This window comes from Schistocerca gregaria, unplaced genomic scaffold (assembly GCF_023897955.1).
Source record: "Schistocerca gregaria isolate iqSchGreg1 unplaced genomic scaffold, iqSchGreg1.2 ptg000418l, whole genome shotgun sequence".
NCBI lineage: Eukaryota > Metazoa > Arthropoda > Insecta > Orthoptera > Acrididae > Schistocerca > Schistocerca gregaria.
The window spans coordinates 2,470,243-2,485,938 of record NW_026061850.1 but is presented as its reverse complement, the minus strand read 5'-3'; positions in this window follow the sequence as shown (position 1 = coordinate 2,485,938).

Sequence of the window (15,696 nt, the reverse complement as noted above, 5' to 3'; positions counted from 1 at the left end):
TCTAAGTTGTAGGGGACTAATGATCTCAGCAGTTGAGTCCCATTGTGCTCAGAGCCATTTAAACTGATGTCCAATGCACCAAAGATGGCAAATTAGTAAATAACCGATAGCTAAAACATGAATAGTACTGCTTCCTACATTCGATTACATCTTCTTAGAAGCTTTTTTCGTGATCTAATATGATTTTTTCAGTTTTTTCCTCATATTGCAATACGCGACATACATTTCCAGACGATAAATGTAATTGTGTCAGAGAGAAAAGCTGCCAATGTGAAGATGTGGCAATATAATAGATTCGGTAGCAAATGACGAAAGCTGGCGGTTTTCTGTAGTTTTTACTACATATGAACAGTTTCCACATTCCCCCGTGCAAAGTGGTTTCCAGACGTCGTTTCATGCAAAATCTTTAGGTCTTCGGTCATGTCCAATGTACCAAAGGTGGCAAATATGTGAATAACCGACAACTAAATCTTGAATAGTGCTGCTTCTTATTGGCGATTACATCTTCGTAGAATGTGCTTCTGTATTATACTATGTTGCTTTTGTGTCTCCACATACTGCGGCAAGCGACATATCTTTGCAGACGATGAATGTCTTTACTACATATGAACACTTTTCACATTTTCATATGCAACGCGTCTGTTAGACATCCCCTCATGCAAAATCTTAAGGTACTAACTCATGTACAAGGCACCAAAGTCGGCTAAATATTCAATTTTCGGTAATTAAAACTTGAATTGTATTGCTTCTTGCCGGCTACTACATCAACTTAGAAGCTTCTTCTGTGTTCTACTATGGTACTTTTAGTGTCTCCGCATACCTCAGAACGCAACATAGCTTTGCACACGATAAATGTAACCGTTTCAGAGAGAAGAGCAGCCAATGTGACGATTTGGCATAAAGTAGATTCGATAGCAAATGACGAAAACGAACGAATTTCTCTGGTTTTTACTACATATGAACACTCTTCACATTCTCCCATGCAACGTGGCTGCTAGTCCTCCCTTCATGCAAAATCTTAAGGTTCTTGCTCATGTCCAAGGCACCAAAACCGGCTAAAAAATCCAAAATCGATAACTAAAACTTAAATTGTACTGCTTCTTACTGTCTATTACATAAACTTAGAAGTTTCTTCTGTGTTCCACTACTGTGCTTTCAGTGTATCCGCATATCGCAGCACGCGACATAGCTTTGCACACGATACATGTAACCGTTTCAGAGAGAAGTGTGGCCAAAGTAAGGATCTGACATTAAGTCGATTCAATAGCAAATGACGAAAACGGGCGGATTTCTCAGGTTTTTACTACATATGAACACTCTTCTCATTGTCCCGTGCAACGTGGCTGCTAGTCCTCCATTCATGAAAAATCTTAATGTCCAAGCTCATGTCCAAGGCACCAAAGCCGCCTAAAAAGTCAAAAATCGATAACTAAACTTGATTTGTACTGCTTCTTACTTGCTATTACATCAACTTATAATCTTATTCTGTGTTCTACTATGGTGCTTTTAGTGTCTCCGCATATCGCAGCACGCAACATAGCTTTGCACACGATAAATGTAACCGTTTCAGAGAGAATAGCGGCCAATGTGACCATCTGACATTAACTCGATTCGATAGCAAATGACGAAACGGGCAGATTTATTAGGTTGTTTCTACATATGAACACTTTTCACATTCCCACGCGCAACGTGGCTGCTAGTCCTCCCTTCATGCAACATCTTAAGGTACTAACTCATGTCCAAGTCACCAAACCAGGCTAGTGAGTCAATAATCGGTAACTAAAACTAGAATTGTAGTACTCCTTACTACCCGATTATATCAACTTAGAAACTTTTTCTGTGTACGACCATGATTCATTTAGTGTCTCCGCATACTTCAAAACGCTACATAGTTTGGAAGACGATAAATGAAACCGTTTCAGAGATATGAGCCTCCAATGATTCTATCGTTCATTAAGTCGATTCGATAGCAAATGAAGAAAACGGGAGGATTTCTGAGGGTTATACTACATATGAACACCTTTCACATTCTCCCTTGCAACGTGGCTGCTATTCCCCATTCATACAAAATTTTAAGGTCCTAGCTAATGTCCAAGGCACCAAAGCCGGCTAAAAAGTCAAAAATCAATAACTAAAACTTGAATTGTAAAGCTTCTTACTGGCTATTACATCACCTTAGAAGCTTCTTCTGTGTTCTACTATGGGGCTTTTAGTGTCTCCGCATTCCGCAGCACGCGACATAGCTTTGCACACGATAAATGTAACCGTTTCAGGGAGAAGAGGAGCCAATGTGACGATCTGACATTAAGACGATTCGATAGCAAGTGAAGAAAACGGGCGGATTTCTTAGGTTTTTACTACATATGAACAATTTTCACATTCTCCCGTGCAACGTTGCTGCTGGTCCTCCCTTCATGCATAATATTAAGGCCCTAGCTCACGTCCAAGGCACCAAAGCCGCCTTAAAAGTAAAAAATCGTTAACTAAAACTTGAATTGTACTGCTTCATATTGGCTATTACATCAACGTAGAAGCTTCTTCTGCGGTCTACTATGGTGCTTTTAGCGTCTCCGCATTCCGTAGCACGCGACATAGCTTTGCACACGTTAAATGTAACCGTTTCAGAGATAAGAGCGGCCAACGTGGCCATCTGACATTAAGTCGATTCGATAGGAAATGACGAAAACAGGCAGATTTATTAGGTTGTTACTACATATGAACACTTTTCACATTTTCCCGTGCAACGTGGCAGCTAGGTGTCCCTTCATGCAAAATCTTAAGGTCCTAGCTCATGTCCAAGGCACCAAAGCCAGCTCAAAAGTCAAAAATCTATAACTAAACTTGAATTGTACTGCTTCTTACTGGCATTTACATCAAATTAGAAACTTCATCTGTGTTCTTTTATGGGGATTTTAGTGTCTCCGCAACCGCAGCAGGCGACATAGCTTTGCACAAGATTAATGTCACTGTTTCACAGGGAAGAGCGACCAATGTGACGACCTGACATTAAGTCAATTCAATAGCAAATGACGAAAACGGACGAATTTCTCAGGTTTTTACTACATATGAACACTTTTCAGATTCTCCCGTGCAACGTGGCTGCTAGTCCTCCCTTCATGCAAAATCTTAAGGTCCTAGCTAATGTCCAAGGCACCAAAGCTGGCTAAAAAGTCAAAAATCGTTAACTAAAACTTGAAATGTACTGCTTCTTATTGGCTATTACATCAACATAGATGCTTCTTCTGTGGTCTACTATGGTGCTTTTAGTGTCTCCGCTTTCCACAGCAAGCGACATAGCTTTGCACACGTTAAATGTAACCGTTTCAGAGAAAAGAGCGGCCAATGTGACCATCTGACATTAAGTCGATTCAATATCAAATGACGAAAACGGGCGGATTTATTAGGTTGTTATTACATATGAAAACTTTTCACATTCACCCGTGCAACGTAGCTGCTAGTCCTCCGTTCATAGAAATTCTAAAGGTCCTAGCTCATGTCCAAGTAACCTAAGCCGGCTAAAAATTCAATAATCGATAGCTAAAACTATTATTTTACTGCTTCTTACTGCCTATTACATCAACTTAGAAGCTTCTTCTGTGTTCTACTATGGTGCTTTTAGATTCTCCGCATTCCGCAGCACGCGACATAGCTTTGCACACGATAAATGTAACCGTCTCAGAGAGAAGAGCGGTTAACGTGACGATATGACATTGAGACGATTTGATAGCAGATGACGAAAACAGGCGGATTTCTTAGGTTTTTACTACATATGAACGCTTTTTACATTCTCCCGTGCAACGTGGCAGCTAGGCGTCCCTTCATGCAAAATCTTAGGGTCCTACCTCATGTCCAAGGCACCAAAGCCGGCTAAAAATTCAAAAATCGATAACTAAATTTGAGTTCTACTGCTTCTTAATGTCTATTACATCAACTTAGAAGCTTTTTTGTGTTCTACTATGGTGCTTTTAGTGTCTCCGCATATCGCAGCACGCAACATACCTTTGCACACGATAAATGTAACCGTTTCAGAGAGAAGAGCGGCCAATGTGACGATCTGATATAAAGTCGAATCGATGGCAAATGACGAAAACAAGCGGATTACTTAGTTTTTTACTACATTCGATCACTTTTCACATTCTCCCGTGCAACGTGGCTGCTAGTCCTCCCTGCATGTAAATTCTTAAGGTCCTACCTCATGTCCAAGGCACCAAAGCCGGCTAAAAATTAAAAAATCGATAACTAAATTTGAGTTCTACTGCTTCTTAATGTCTATTACATCAACTTAGAAGCTTTTTTGTGTTCTACTATGGTGCTTTTAGAGTCTCCGCTTATCGCAGCACGCAACATTGCTTTGCACACGATATATGTAACCGTTTCGGAGAGAAGAGCGGCCAATGTGACGATCTGACATTAAGTCGAGTCGATAGCAAATGACGAAAACGGGCGGATTTCTTAGTTTCTTACTACATATGGACACGTTTCACATTCTCCCGTGCAACGTGGTTGCGAGTCCTCCCTTCATGCAAAATCTTAAGGTACTAGTACATGTCCAAGGCACCAAAGCCGGCTAAAAATTTAAAAATCGATCGCTAAATCTTAAATTGTACTGCTCCTTGCTGGCTATTACATCAACTTAGAAGCTTCTTCTGTGTTCTACTATGGGGATTTTGGTGTCTCCGCATTCCGCAGCACGCGACATAGCTTTGCACCCGATAAATGTAACCGTTTCGGAGAGAAGAGCGGCCAATGTGACGATCTGACATTAAGTCGAGTCGATAGCAAGTGACGAAAACGGACGAATTTCTCAGGTTTTTACTACATTTGGACACTTTTCACATTCTCCCGTGCGAGATGGCTGCTAGTCCTCCCTTCATGCAAAATCGTAAGGTCCTAGCTCATGTCCAAGGCACCAAATCCGGATGTAAAGTCAACAATCGATAATTAAAACTTGTATTGGACTGCTTCTTACTGGTTATTACATCAACTTAGAAGCTCCTTCTGTGTTCTACATTGTGCTTTAATGTCTCCGAGTTTCGCAGCACGCAACAAAGCTTTGCGCACGATAAATGTAACCGTTTCAGAGAGAAGAGCGGCCAATGTGACGATCTGATATAAAATCGAATCGATAGCAAACGACGAAAACGGGCGGATGTCTTAGGTTTTTACTACATATCAACACTTTTCACATTCTCCCGTGCAACGTGGCTGCTAGTCCTCCCATAATACAAATTCTTACTTTCCTAGCTCATGTCCAAGGCACCAAAGACGACTAAAAAGTCAATAATCGATAGCTGAAACAATTATTTTACGGCTTCTTACTGTCTATTACGTCAACTTAGAAGCTTGTTCTGTGTTCTACTATGGTGCTTGTAGTGTCTCCGCATTCCGCAGCACGCGACATAGCTTAGAACACGATAAATGTAACCGTTTCAGAGAGAAGAGCGACCAGTGTGACGATCTGACATTAAGTCTTTTCGATAGCAAATGACGACAACGGACGGATTCCTTAGGTTTTTACTACATGCGATCTCTTTTCACAATCTCCAGTGCAACGTGGCTGTTAGTCCTCCCTTCATGCAAAATATTAAGATCCTACCTCATGTCCAAGGCACCAAAGCCGGCTAAAAATTCAAAAATCGATAGCTAAATTTGAGTTCTTCTGCTTCTTACTGGCTATTACATCAACTTAGAAGCTTTTTCTGTGTTCTACTATGGTGCTTTTAGTGTCTCCGCATATCGCAGCACGCAACATAGCTTTGCACACGATAAATGTAACCGTTTCAGAGAGAAGAGCGGCCAATGTGACGATCAGACATTAACTCGATTCGAAAGCAAATGACGAAAACGGTCGGATTTCTTTGGTTTTTACTACATATGAACACTCTCCACATTCTCCCATGCAAGGTGTTAGCTAGTCCTCCCTTCATGCAAAATCTTAAGGTCCTAGCTCATGTCAAAGTCACCAAAGCCCCCTAAAAAGTCAAAAATCGATAACTAAGTTTTATTTGTACTGCTTCTTACTGGCCATTACATCAACTTAGAAGCTTCTTCTGTGTTCTACTATGGTGCTTTTAGTGTCTCCGTATATCGCAGCACGCGACATAGCTTTGCACGCGATAAATGTAACCGTTTCACAGAGAAGAGCGGCCAATGTGACTATATGACATTAAGTTGATTCGATAGCAAATGACGAAAACGGGCGGATTTCTTAGGTTTTTACTACATATGAACACTTTTCACATTCTTTCGTGCAACGTTGGTGCTAGTCCTCCCTTCATGCAAAATCTTAAGGTCCTACCTCATTTGCAAGGCGCCAAAGCCGGCTAAAAAGCCAAAAATCGAAAACTAAACTTTAATTGTACTGCTTTATACTGGCTATTACTTCAACTTAGAAGCTTCTTCTCTGTTCTACTCTGGTTCTTTTAGTGTCTCCGCATTTCGCAGCTCGCGACATAGCTTTGCACAAGATAAATGTAACCGTTTCAGAGCGAAGAGCGGCCAATGTGACGATCTGACTTTAAGTCGATTCGATAGCAAATTTATTTATTTATTTATTTATTTTTTTATTTAACCTGACAAGATTAGGGCCATCAGTCCCTCTCTTACATCTAACCAGGCATTCTACTTATTTTACAGTCATATGTTGTAGTAGGCATGTTAAACTACATCTAATACAAAAAGTGAGATAAACAATTAGAAAGGTACACCTCGAAAAATACATTATTGAAGAGAAAGATTTCAGATAGGAGTGCTGGCAGCAGGGAGTGTGGGGGGAACTCATGGTGAAGGGAGGAGATGAATAGAGGGACATGATGAAACATAATTAAGGAAAATATAAAGGAAAAGAAGACTGCGTGGCTAATAGAGATAGATGAAGAGGAAGGCATCTCAGAAGCAAGATAGGAGACGCTAGCTTTGCTATTTGACATATGAGAGGATTGGCCTTGCACATTAATTTTGTGGAGAATTTTCATGCGGATGATAGTAGGAAATGCTTCAACTTCTTCTTAAAAGCAACAGGAGATTGAATTTTCCTCAAGGTGAGGGGCAGTTTGTTCCAGAGGCGAACAGCGGCAACTGAGAAGGAGTTTGCAAAAGTTTTTGTTTTGTGAGTGGGCACAGCTAGGATACCAGATAAGAGCGACCTCGTGTTTCGATTATGATGGCATTACACGTTTTTAATCTCTGAAGCTAGGTACTGGGGTGCTTGCGCGACGAGGAGTCGGTGAAGTAGACATATAGTGTGGTAGTCACGCAGTTTGTCCGGCCGCAGCCACCCTAGCTCGGAGTATGAAGCACTAACATGATCATATCGGCGAATGTTGCAGGTGTAACGCACACAGGCATTCATGGTTAGCTCTAGCCGTCTTTTGTTTTCACTACTCATGCCTTGTTGAATCACATCACAATAGTGGAGATTCGGTAGAACGAGTGCTTGCACGAGCTGGCGTTTCAAGTTCTGTGGGAATATGTTCCGAAACTTTTTGAGAGCATAGAGAGAAGCAGACGTCTTTCGGCACACTGCGACTGTATTCTCCGCCCAGTTGAGATGCTCGTCCAAAGTTACACCCAAGTTTTTCACTGTTTTCTGATATGGTATTGCAGTACCTTCGAGCAGAATAGGAGGTAGCCGTTCGCGGAAATCTGAACTTATTAATTTCTGATGGGCTATTAAGATTACTTGCGTCTTTTTTGCGTTTAATTTAAGCCTCTGGTTTTTCGCCCATGTCACTACTGAAGACAGATCATCATTCATCAGAGCGATTGCAGTGTTTACGTCTTCAGGTCTGACGCTTAGGTAGAGCTGGAGGTCGTCGGCATATGTTTACAGGAGGACAAAACCGACGAAAACAACAGTGGTCCTAAGACTGATCCTTGTGGCACTCCCGAAGAAACATGTTTCGAGGAAGATTTTTCATTTGCGCAGACAACACATTGCTGTCTGTCTTTTAAGTAGCTTTCAAACCATCTCATTGCACTATCAGAGAAATTAAGCTGTTGCATTTTTCTGAGTAATATGTCAAAGTTAACAGTGTCAAAAGCTTTGCTGAAGTCCAGTAGCGTCAATATTGTTGCCTTTCGATTGTCGATGGCATATTTCAGGTCATCAGTTACTTTAATTAGAGCAGTGTTTGTGCTGTGATGTTTACGGAAACCAGATTGAAATTTGTCATATAGACTGAATTCATGCAAGTGTTCAGTGATTAGGTCATGAACAATATATTCAAGTGCTTTGGAAACAGCTGGCTGTATGCTAATTGGTCGGTAATAACTAGGCAGTTGCGGGTTTTCGATCTTAGGGATGGGTCGAATTATACTTCTTTTCCATGCAGTGGGGTATATTCCGTTCACGAGGGAAAAATTAAATATGTCAGTTAAGACAGGTACTAAGATATCGGCAACATTCTTAATCATGGTTATACCGATAATGTCGTTGCCTATTCCATCAGAAGAGATTCTCATTATTGATATTCTTGCCGTATTTGTTGTTACATGTTTTAGATGGAAGGTATCGTTGTTAGTTATCCTGTTTGGGGATTCTTGTGGACGGTAATTATCAGCCGTGCTGGTAATCAGAGGTGCAGAGAAGAATTCATTTAATTCGTTAGCTGACACATGAAAAGTAGTTTCCGATTTTGCCTTTCCGACCCCCAAGCTACGGAGATTCTTCCATAGAGTCGTGGGTTTCAGATCGCTGCATACAAGGGATTTTGGCATTGCGAATGCATTGTTTCACTCTGTTTCGTAGCTTTCTATATTCTTCGAAACGCTCGGTTTTCGGACCTGCCTTGAAACGCCTGTGGGCAGCATCATTATTAGTCATCCTTTGACGTAATTCAGCTGTCAGCCATGGAGCAGGAGATTTTCTTACACGGACTGTGTGCGCAGGTGCATGTTTGTCATAGAGGGCAAAGAGTTTATCACCAAGTTCATTAATTTTGCCGTCGATTGAAGGTTCTCTGATTATTTGATGCCATGAGATTTCTGAGCAATCGGCTGTTAGAGCGTCAAGGTCAATACTTTTCATGTTCCTACAAGTTATGTAACGCGTAAAGTCAAAAATCGATAAATAAATTTGAATTGTACTGCTCCTTACTGGCTGTTACATCAACGTAGAATCTTCTTCTGTATTCTACTATGGTGCTTTTTGTGTCTCCGCATATCGCAGCACGCGACATAGCGTTGCACACGATAAATGTAACCGTTTCAGAGTGTAGAGCAGCCAGTGCGACGATCTGACATAAACTCGATTCGATAGCAAATGACGAAAACGGGCCGATTTCTTATGTTTTTACTACATATGAATATTTTTCACATACTACCGTGCAACGTGGCTGCTAGTCCTCCCTGCATGCAAAATCTTAAGTTCCTAGCTCATGTCCAGTGCCCCAAAGCCGGCTAAAAAGTACAAAATCGATAACTTGAATTGCACTGCTTCTTACTGGCTAGTACATCAACTTAGAAGTTTCTTCTGTGTTCTACTATGGTGCTTTTAGTGTCTCCGCATTCCGCAGTACACGACATAGCTTTGCACACGATAAATGTAACCGTTTCAGAGAGAAGAGCGGCCAATGTGACCATTTGACATTAAGGTCGATTCGATAGCAAATGACGAAAAGGGGCGGATTTGTTAGGTTTGTACTACATATGAACACTTTTCTCATTGTCCCCTGCAACGTGGCTGCTAGACCCTGCATGCAAAATCTTAAGGTCCTAGCTCATGTCCAAGGCTCCAAAGAAGGCTAAAAAGTAAAAAATCGATAACTAATCTTGAATTGTCCTGCTTCTTACTGGCTATTACATCAACTTAGTAGCTTCTTCTGTGTTCCACTATGGTGTTTTTATTGTCTCCGCATATCGCAGCAAGCGACATAGGCTTCCACATGATAAATGTAACCGTTTCAGAGAGTAGAGCGGCCAATGTGACGATGTGACATTAAGTCGAATCGGTAGCAAATGACGAAAACGGTCGGATTTGTTGGATTTTTACATTTTTACTACATATGAACACTTTTCACATTCCCCCGTGCAACGTGGCTGCTAGTCCTCGTTGCATGCAAAATCTTAAGGTCATAGCTTATGTCCAAGTCACCAAAGCCGTCTAAAAATTGAAAAATCGATAACTAAACTTAAATTGTACTGCTTCTTACTGGCTATTACATCAACTAAGAATCTTCTTGTGTTCTACTATAGTGCTTTTAGTGTCTCCGAATATCGCAGCACGCGTCATAGCCTTCCACACGACAAATGTAACCGTTTCAGAGAGTAGAGCTGCCAATGTGACGTTCTGTCATTAAATCGATTCGATAGCATATGACGAAAACGGGCGGATTTCTTAGGTTTTTTCTACATATAAATAGGTTTCAAATACTCCCGTGGAACGTGGCTGCTAGTCCTCCCTGCATGCAAAATCTTAAGTTCGTAGTTCATGTCCAAGCCCCAAAGCCGACTAAAGAGTCAAAATCGATAACTTGAATTGTACTGCTTCTTACTGGATATTACATCAACTTAGAAGCTTCTTCTGTGTTCTACTATGGTGCTTTTAGTGTCTCCGCATATCGCAGTACGCGACATAGCTTTGCACTCGATAAATGTAACCGTTTCAGAGAGAAGAGCGGCCAATGTGACCATCTGACATTAAATCGATTCGATCGCAAATGACGAAAACGGACGGATTTGTTAGGTTTTTCTACATATGAACTCTTTTCTCATTGTCCCCTGCAACGTGGCTGCTAGACCTCCCTGCATGCAAAATCTTAATGTCCTAGCTCATGTCCAAGGCTCCAGAGAAGGCTAAAAAGTAAAAAAATCGATAACTATACTTGAATTTTACTGCTGCATACAGGCTATTACATCTACTTAGTAGCTTCTTCTGTGTTCTACTATGGTGCTATTAGTGTCTCCGCATATCGCAGCACGCGACATAGCCTTCCACACGATAAATGTAACCGTTTCAAAGTGTAGAGCGGCCAATGTGACGAACTGACATAAATTCGATTAGATAGCAAATGACGAAACCTGGCGGACTTCTTAGGTTTTTACTACATATGATCACTTTTCACATTCTCCCGTGCAACGTGGCTGCTAGTCGTCCCTGCATGCAAAATGGTAAGGACCTAGCTGATATCCAAGGCACCAAAGAAGGCTAAAAAGTCAAAAATCGATAAATAAACTTAAATTGTACTGCTTCTTACTGGCTATTACATCAACTTAGAAGCTTCTTCTGTGTTCTACTATGGTGCTTTTAGTGTCTCCGCATATCGCAGCACACGACATAGCTTTGCCCACGATAAATGTAACCGTTTCAGAGAGAAGAGCGGCCATTGTGGCGATCTGGTATTTCGTCGATTCGATAGTAGATGCCGAAAACGGGAGGATTTCTTAAGTTTTTACTACATATGATCAGTTTTCACACATTCTCGTGTAACGTGGCTCCCAGACCTCGTTTCATGCAAAATCGTAACGTCGTCAGTCATATCCCTGGCGCCATAGGCGGCTAATAATTCAATAATCGATAGCAAAAACTTGAATTGTACTGCTTCTTACTGGCCGATTACATCAACTTAGAGCCGGCCGCGGTGGTCAAGAAGTTCAGGCGCTCAGTCCGGAACCGCGGGACTGCTACGCTCGGAGGTTCGAATCCTGCTCGGGCATGGATGTGTTTAATGTCCTTAGGTTAGTTAGGTTTAAGGAGTTCTACGCTCTAGGGGACTGATGAAAACAGATGTTAAGTCCCATAGTGCTCAGAGCCATTTGAACCAATAACTTAGAAGCTTCTTCTGTGTTCTATGGAGTTGCTGTTAGTGCCTCCGCATGCCGCAGCCAGGGACATAAGTTCCCAGACGATAAATGTAACTGTTTTATAGAGAAAAGCATCCAATGTGACGATATGTCATTACGTCGATTCGACGGCAATTGACGAAAACGGGACGATTTCTTAGGTTTTTACAACACATGAACACTTTTCCAATTCTATCGTGTAACGTGTCTTCCAGACTTCGTTTCATGCCAAATCTTAAGGTCGTCGGACATGTCTGAGGCACCAAAGCAAGATAATAAGTCAATAATCGATTACTAAAACTTGAATTTTACTGCTTCTTACTGGCTGATTACATCAACTTATAAGTTTCTTCTGTGTTTTACTGTGTTGCTATTAGTGCCTCCGCATACCGCAGCACACAAAGTAAGTTTGAAGACGATGAAGGTAACCGCTTCACAGAGAAATTTCAAATTCTGTGTCTGTGTCTATTGCCTGCTCATAATGTTTAAAGCAGGTTGCTCTAAATGCCCAGTGGATCTGATTCCATTGATACCTATTCTAAACAATCTCGGATTGGTAAAGACCAAGCTCTGCTTATACTTATAGTCTGGGAAGTTGACATATCTTAGACAGTAAAATATGATGGTTAAAGATGTCCACTGAGTATTCCCATATACACTGAAGTTAGCTTTGAACAACAAATTATTAATTGGCCACCTACTCTTGACTCAATAGCTACTAAGATCTTTCACTAGTGAAGGAGGTGACGACGTTGTTAGGTCCACTAGAGGCTTCTGTAGTTTGCTGAAAATGATGTGATATAATTGTGCCTTGTGATTTTCTGTGGAGTTCCAGAGTAAGTTCTATACTGGTGCAGGACATTCATTCGTTCTGTTCTCATTCTAGGCAATCCTGGATTCTGAATCTCAAGCACCAGAGGATTATAAACAGCAATGCAACCTCTGTCTTCCTGGCTGTGCACTATTTCAAAGTGCTCTGGTTGACAGTCTCTTCTCATTGTGCAGTGCTTGTAGATTATTGTAAATGGATTATCTGCATTATTTAGAACATCTCATTCTAAACTTTCTAAAGAACGAGACTTTTCTGTCATGACCACTCTTTGTGTGAGGTGATAAATACCAGGAATTTGATTGCATTTTGAGAACCTAATGGTAACTAACATTATTGTCTATGTAAATTAATGGAACTGGATTTTTCCTGAGGTCAGCAGTTTTCCGAAGGTCGTCGTTTTTCCCGAGGTCGACGTTTTTCCCAAGGTCGGCGTTTTTCCCCGAGGTCGGCGTTTTTCCCCGAGGTGGGCGTTTTTCCCCGAGGTCGGCGTTTTCTCCCAACAGCGGCGTTTTTCCCCGATGTCGGCGTTTTTCCACGATGTCGTCGTTTTTCCCCAAGGTCGGCGTTTTTCCACGATGTCGTCGTTTTTCCCCAAGGTCGGCGTTTTTCCACGATGTCGTCGTTTTTCCCAAGGTCGGCGTTTTTCCCCGAGGTGGGCGTTTTTCCCCGAGGTCGGCGTTTTCTCCCAACAGCGGCGTTTTTCCCCGATGTCGGCGTTTTTCCACGATGTCGTCGTTTTTCCCCGAGGTGGGCGTTTTTCCCCGAGGTCGGCGTTTTCTCCCAACAGCGGCGTTTTTCCCCGATGTCGGCGTTTTTCCACGATGTCGTCGTTTTTCCCCAAGGTCGGCGTTTTTCCACGATGTCGTCGTTTTTCCCAAGGTCGGCGTTTTTCCCCGAGGTCGGCGTTTCCCCCCGAGGTCGGCGTTTTTCCCCGAGGTCGGCGTTTTTGCCCCGAGGGCGGCGTTTTTCCCCGAGGTCGGCGTTTTTGCCCTAAGGTCGGCGTTTTTCCCCGAGGTCGACGCTTTTTCCCGAGGTCTGCGTTTTTGCCCCGAGGTCGGATCAAAGATTTTTTTTCCCGAGGTCTAGAAATCTATCGATATATTGAAAATCCAAAGTATTTTCATGTATGTAGACTATACTGTTATGTCATGTCATCTTGAAACATTTATCCGACCACTAGATAATGGTATTTATCAAGATAGCGATATATTTCGTTATATCTATTTATTTCGATAATCGTTTTCTTAGGGGTACAGATTTATTTTGAGACGTCCATACTTTTCCCATTATCGATTCAATTCGATATATCGACTTACGTAGATGCGCACATTAAATCATGATATCGATTTATTTCGAGATATCTATCTATATTGAGGGGTCTATTTATTTCGAGATATCGATTGATTTAGAGTATCCGATTATATCGAGATATCGATTTATTTTGGTATACCGACACAATTAAGGTTGTCTATATATTTCCAGGTGTCGATATATTTCCATGTATTGGTGTACTACAGATATCGATTCTTATCGAGATATCGATATAATTCAAGGTACCTCCATATCTCTAGTAATCCATAAATTTCTAGATACCGCTATTTTGAGAGATATCTTTATATTACGTGGTACCAATATATTTCGAGATATCGATATATTTCTGTACCTCAATTTATCTCGATATGTCGACTAGCATCGAGATTTCGGTCTATATGGTAAGCCGAAATGCGTCTAGATGTCGATATACTTCGGGATATCGACTCATTTCGGTGTAGCGGTTGTTTGGAGGTGTCGATTTATTTCGAGGTTTCGATTTATTTCACGGTGTCGATTTATTTCGAGGTTGCGATTTTTCGAGGTTGCGATTTATTTCGAGGTGGCGATTTATTTCGAGGTGGCGATTTATTTCGAGGTGTGGATTTATTTCGAGGTGTCGATGTATTTCTAGGTGACGATATATTTCGATGTTACTTGTCGACTGCATCAGCTTAGAACCTATTTCGTACAGAGTGGTGCGACTGCATACCTCAGCAGGCGACATTGATATCCAGACGATGAATTTTACCGTTTCCGAGAGAAAAGCGTGCGATGTGATGAATTGGCACTACTTCATTATGAAAACAAATGACGAAAACGTGAGGTTTTCTTCGGTTTTTCTGCCACTGCTGCCAAATTTCAGCCCACCCCCTCCTCCCCTTCCCCAGTCGTGGCGATCAGCTTTTGTGATGGAAATGGACACAGGAAAGTAATAACGTTCCATGAAATCCCATTCTAGGGACGTTCAAGGGTAAATGTTCCAGACGGTTTATTTGCATTAAGACACGCATACTGCGCATCTACAATGTCACATCTGCCAGATCGTTTCTATTGTCAACAGTGGAAAACAAAACAGCGTACTGAAGAAGCCATAGTGAGACGCGGTTTTTGGTAGACGAAATAATAGGAATACTCTAGCCATTGATAATGATGATCTAATGAGAATTCTGTTGTTGTTTTGAAAGATGCATTTAAATATGCATTGAACGTAGCTCCAAATTATTTTGAGAATTATAATTGCGGTATTATGAATCTACATTGGAGATTTTGTAATGCAAAACATTTCGATCTGAGAATACTTTACGTGATAGTACGGCATTGACCTTGTGTGTCATTAGGGTAAAGTTAATTTGCCGCCATTCACATAAAATTTATCCGCCATTAACATAAAATCTATTTTTCAGCGTACTGCAATAAGGACTCACTTCAGATGATTGGACAATTAAAGAGAACTCAAACCGTTATTTCAATAGTATTCGTAGGTCCATTGCAGCATTTACCGTGGACAGTCCCTGAGCCTAGACTGTCAGTTTTATGTAGGGAGTGCTACTTTAAAAAAGCACTCCGTGTTCAGGTCACAAGTGGCCAATCAGGACCATCCGACCGCCACGTCATTCTCACTGAGGGTGGAGGAGGAGCTGGCTCTCCCACTCGTTGTGGTAGTTTCCTTTGACTGGAGCCGCTACTATTCGGACGAGTAGTTCCTCAATTGGCATCGGAAGGCTGAGTGCAACCCGAAAAATGCCAACAGCGCATAGCGGCCCATATGG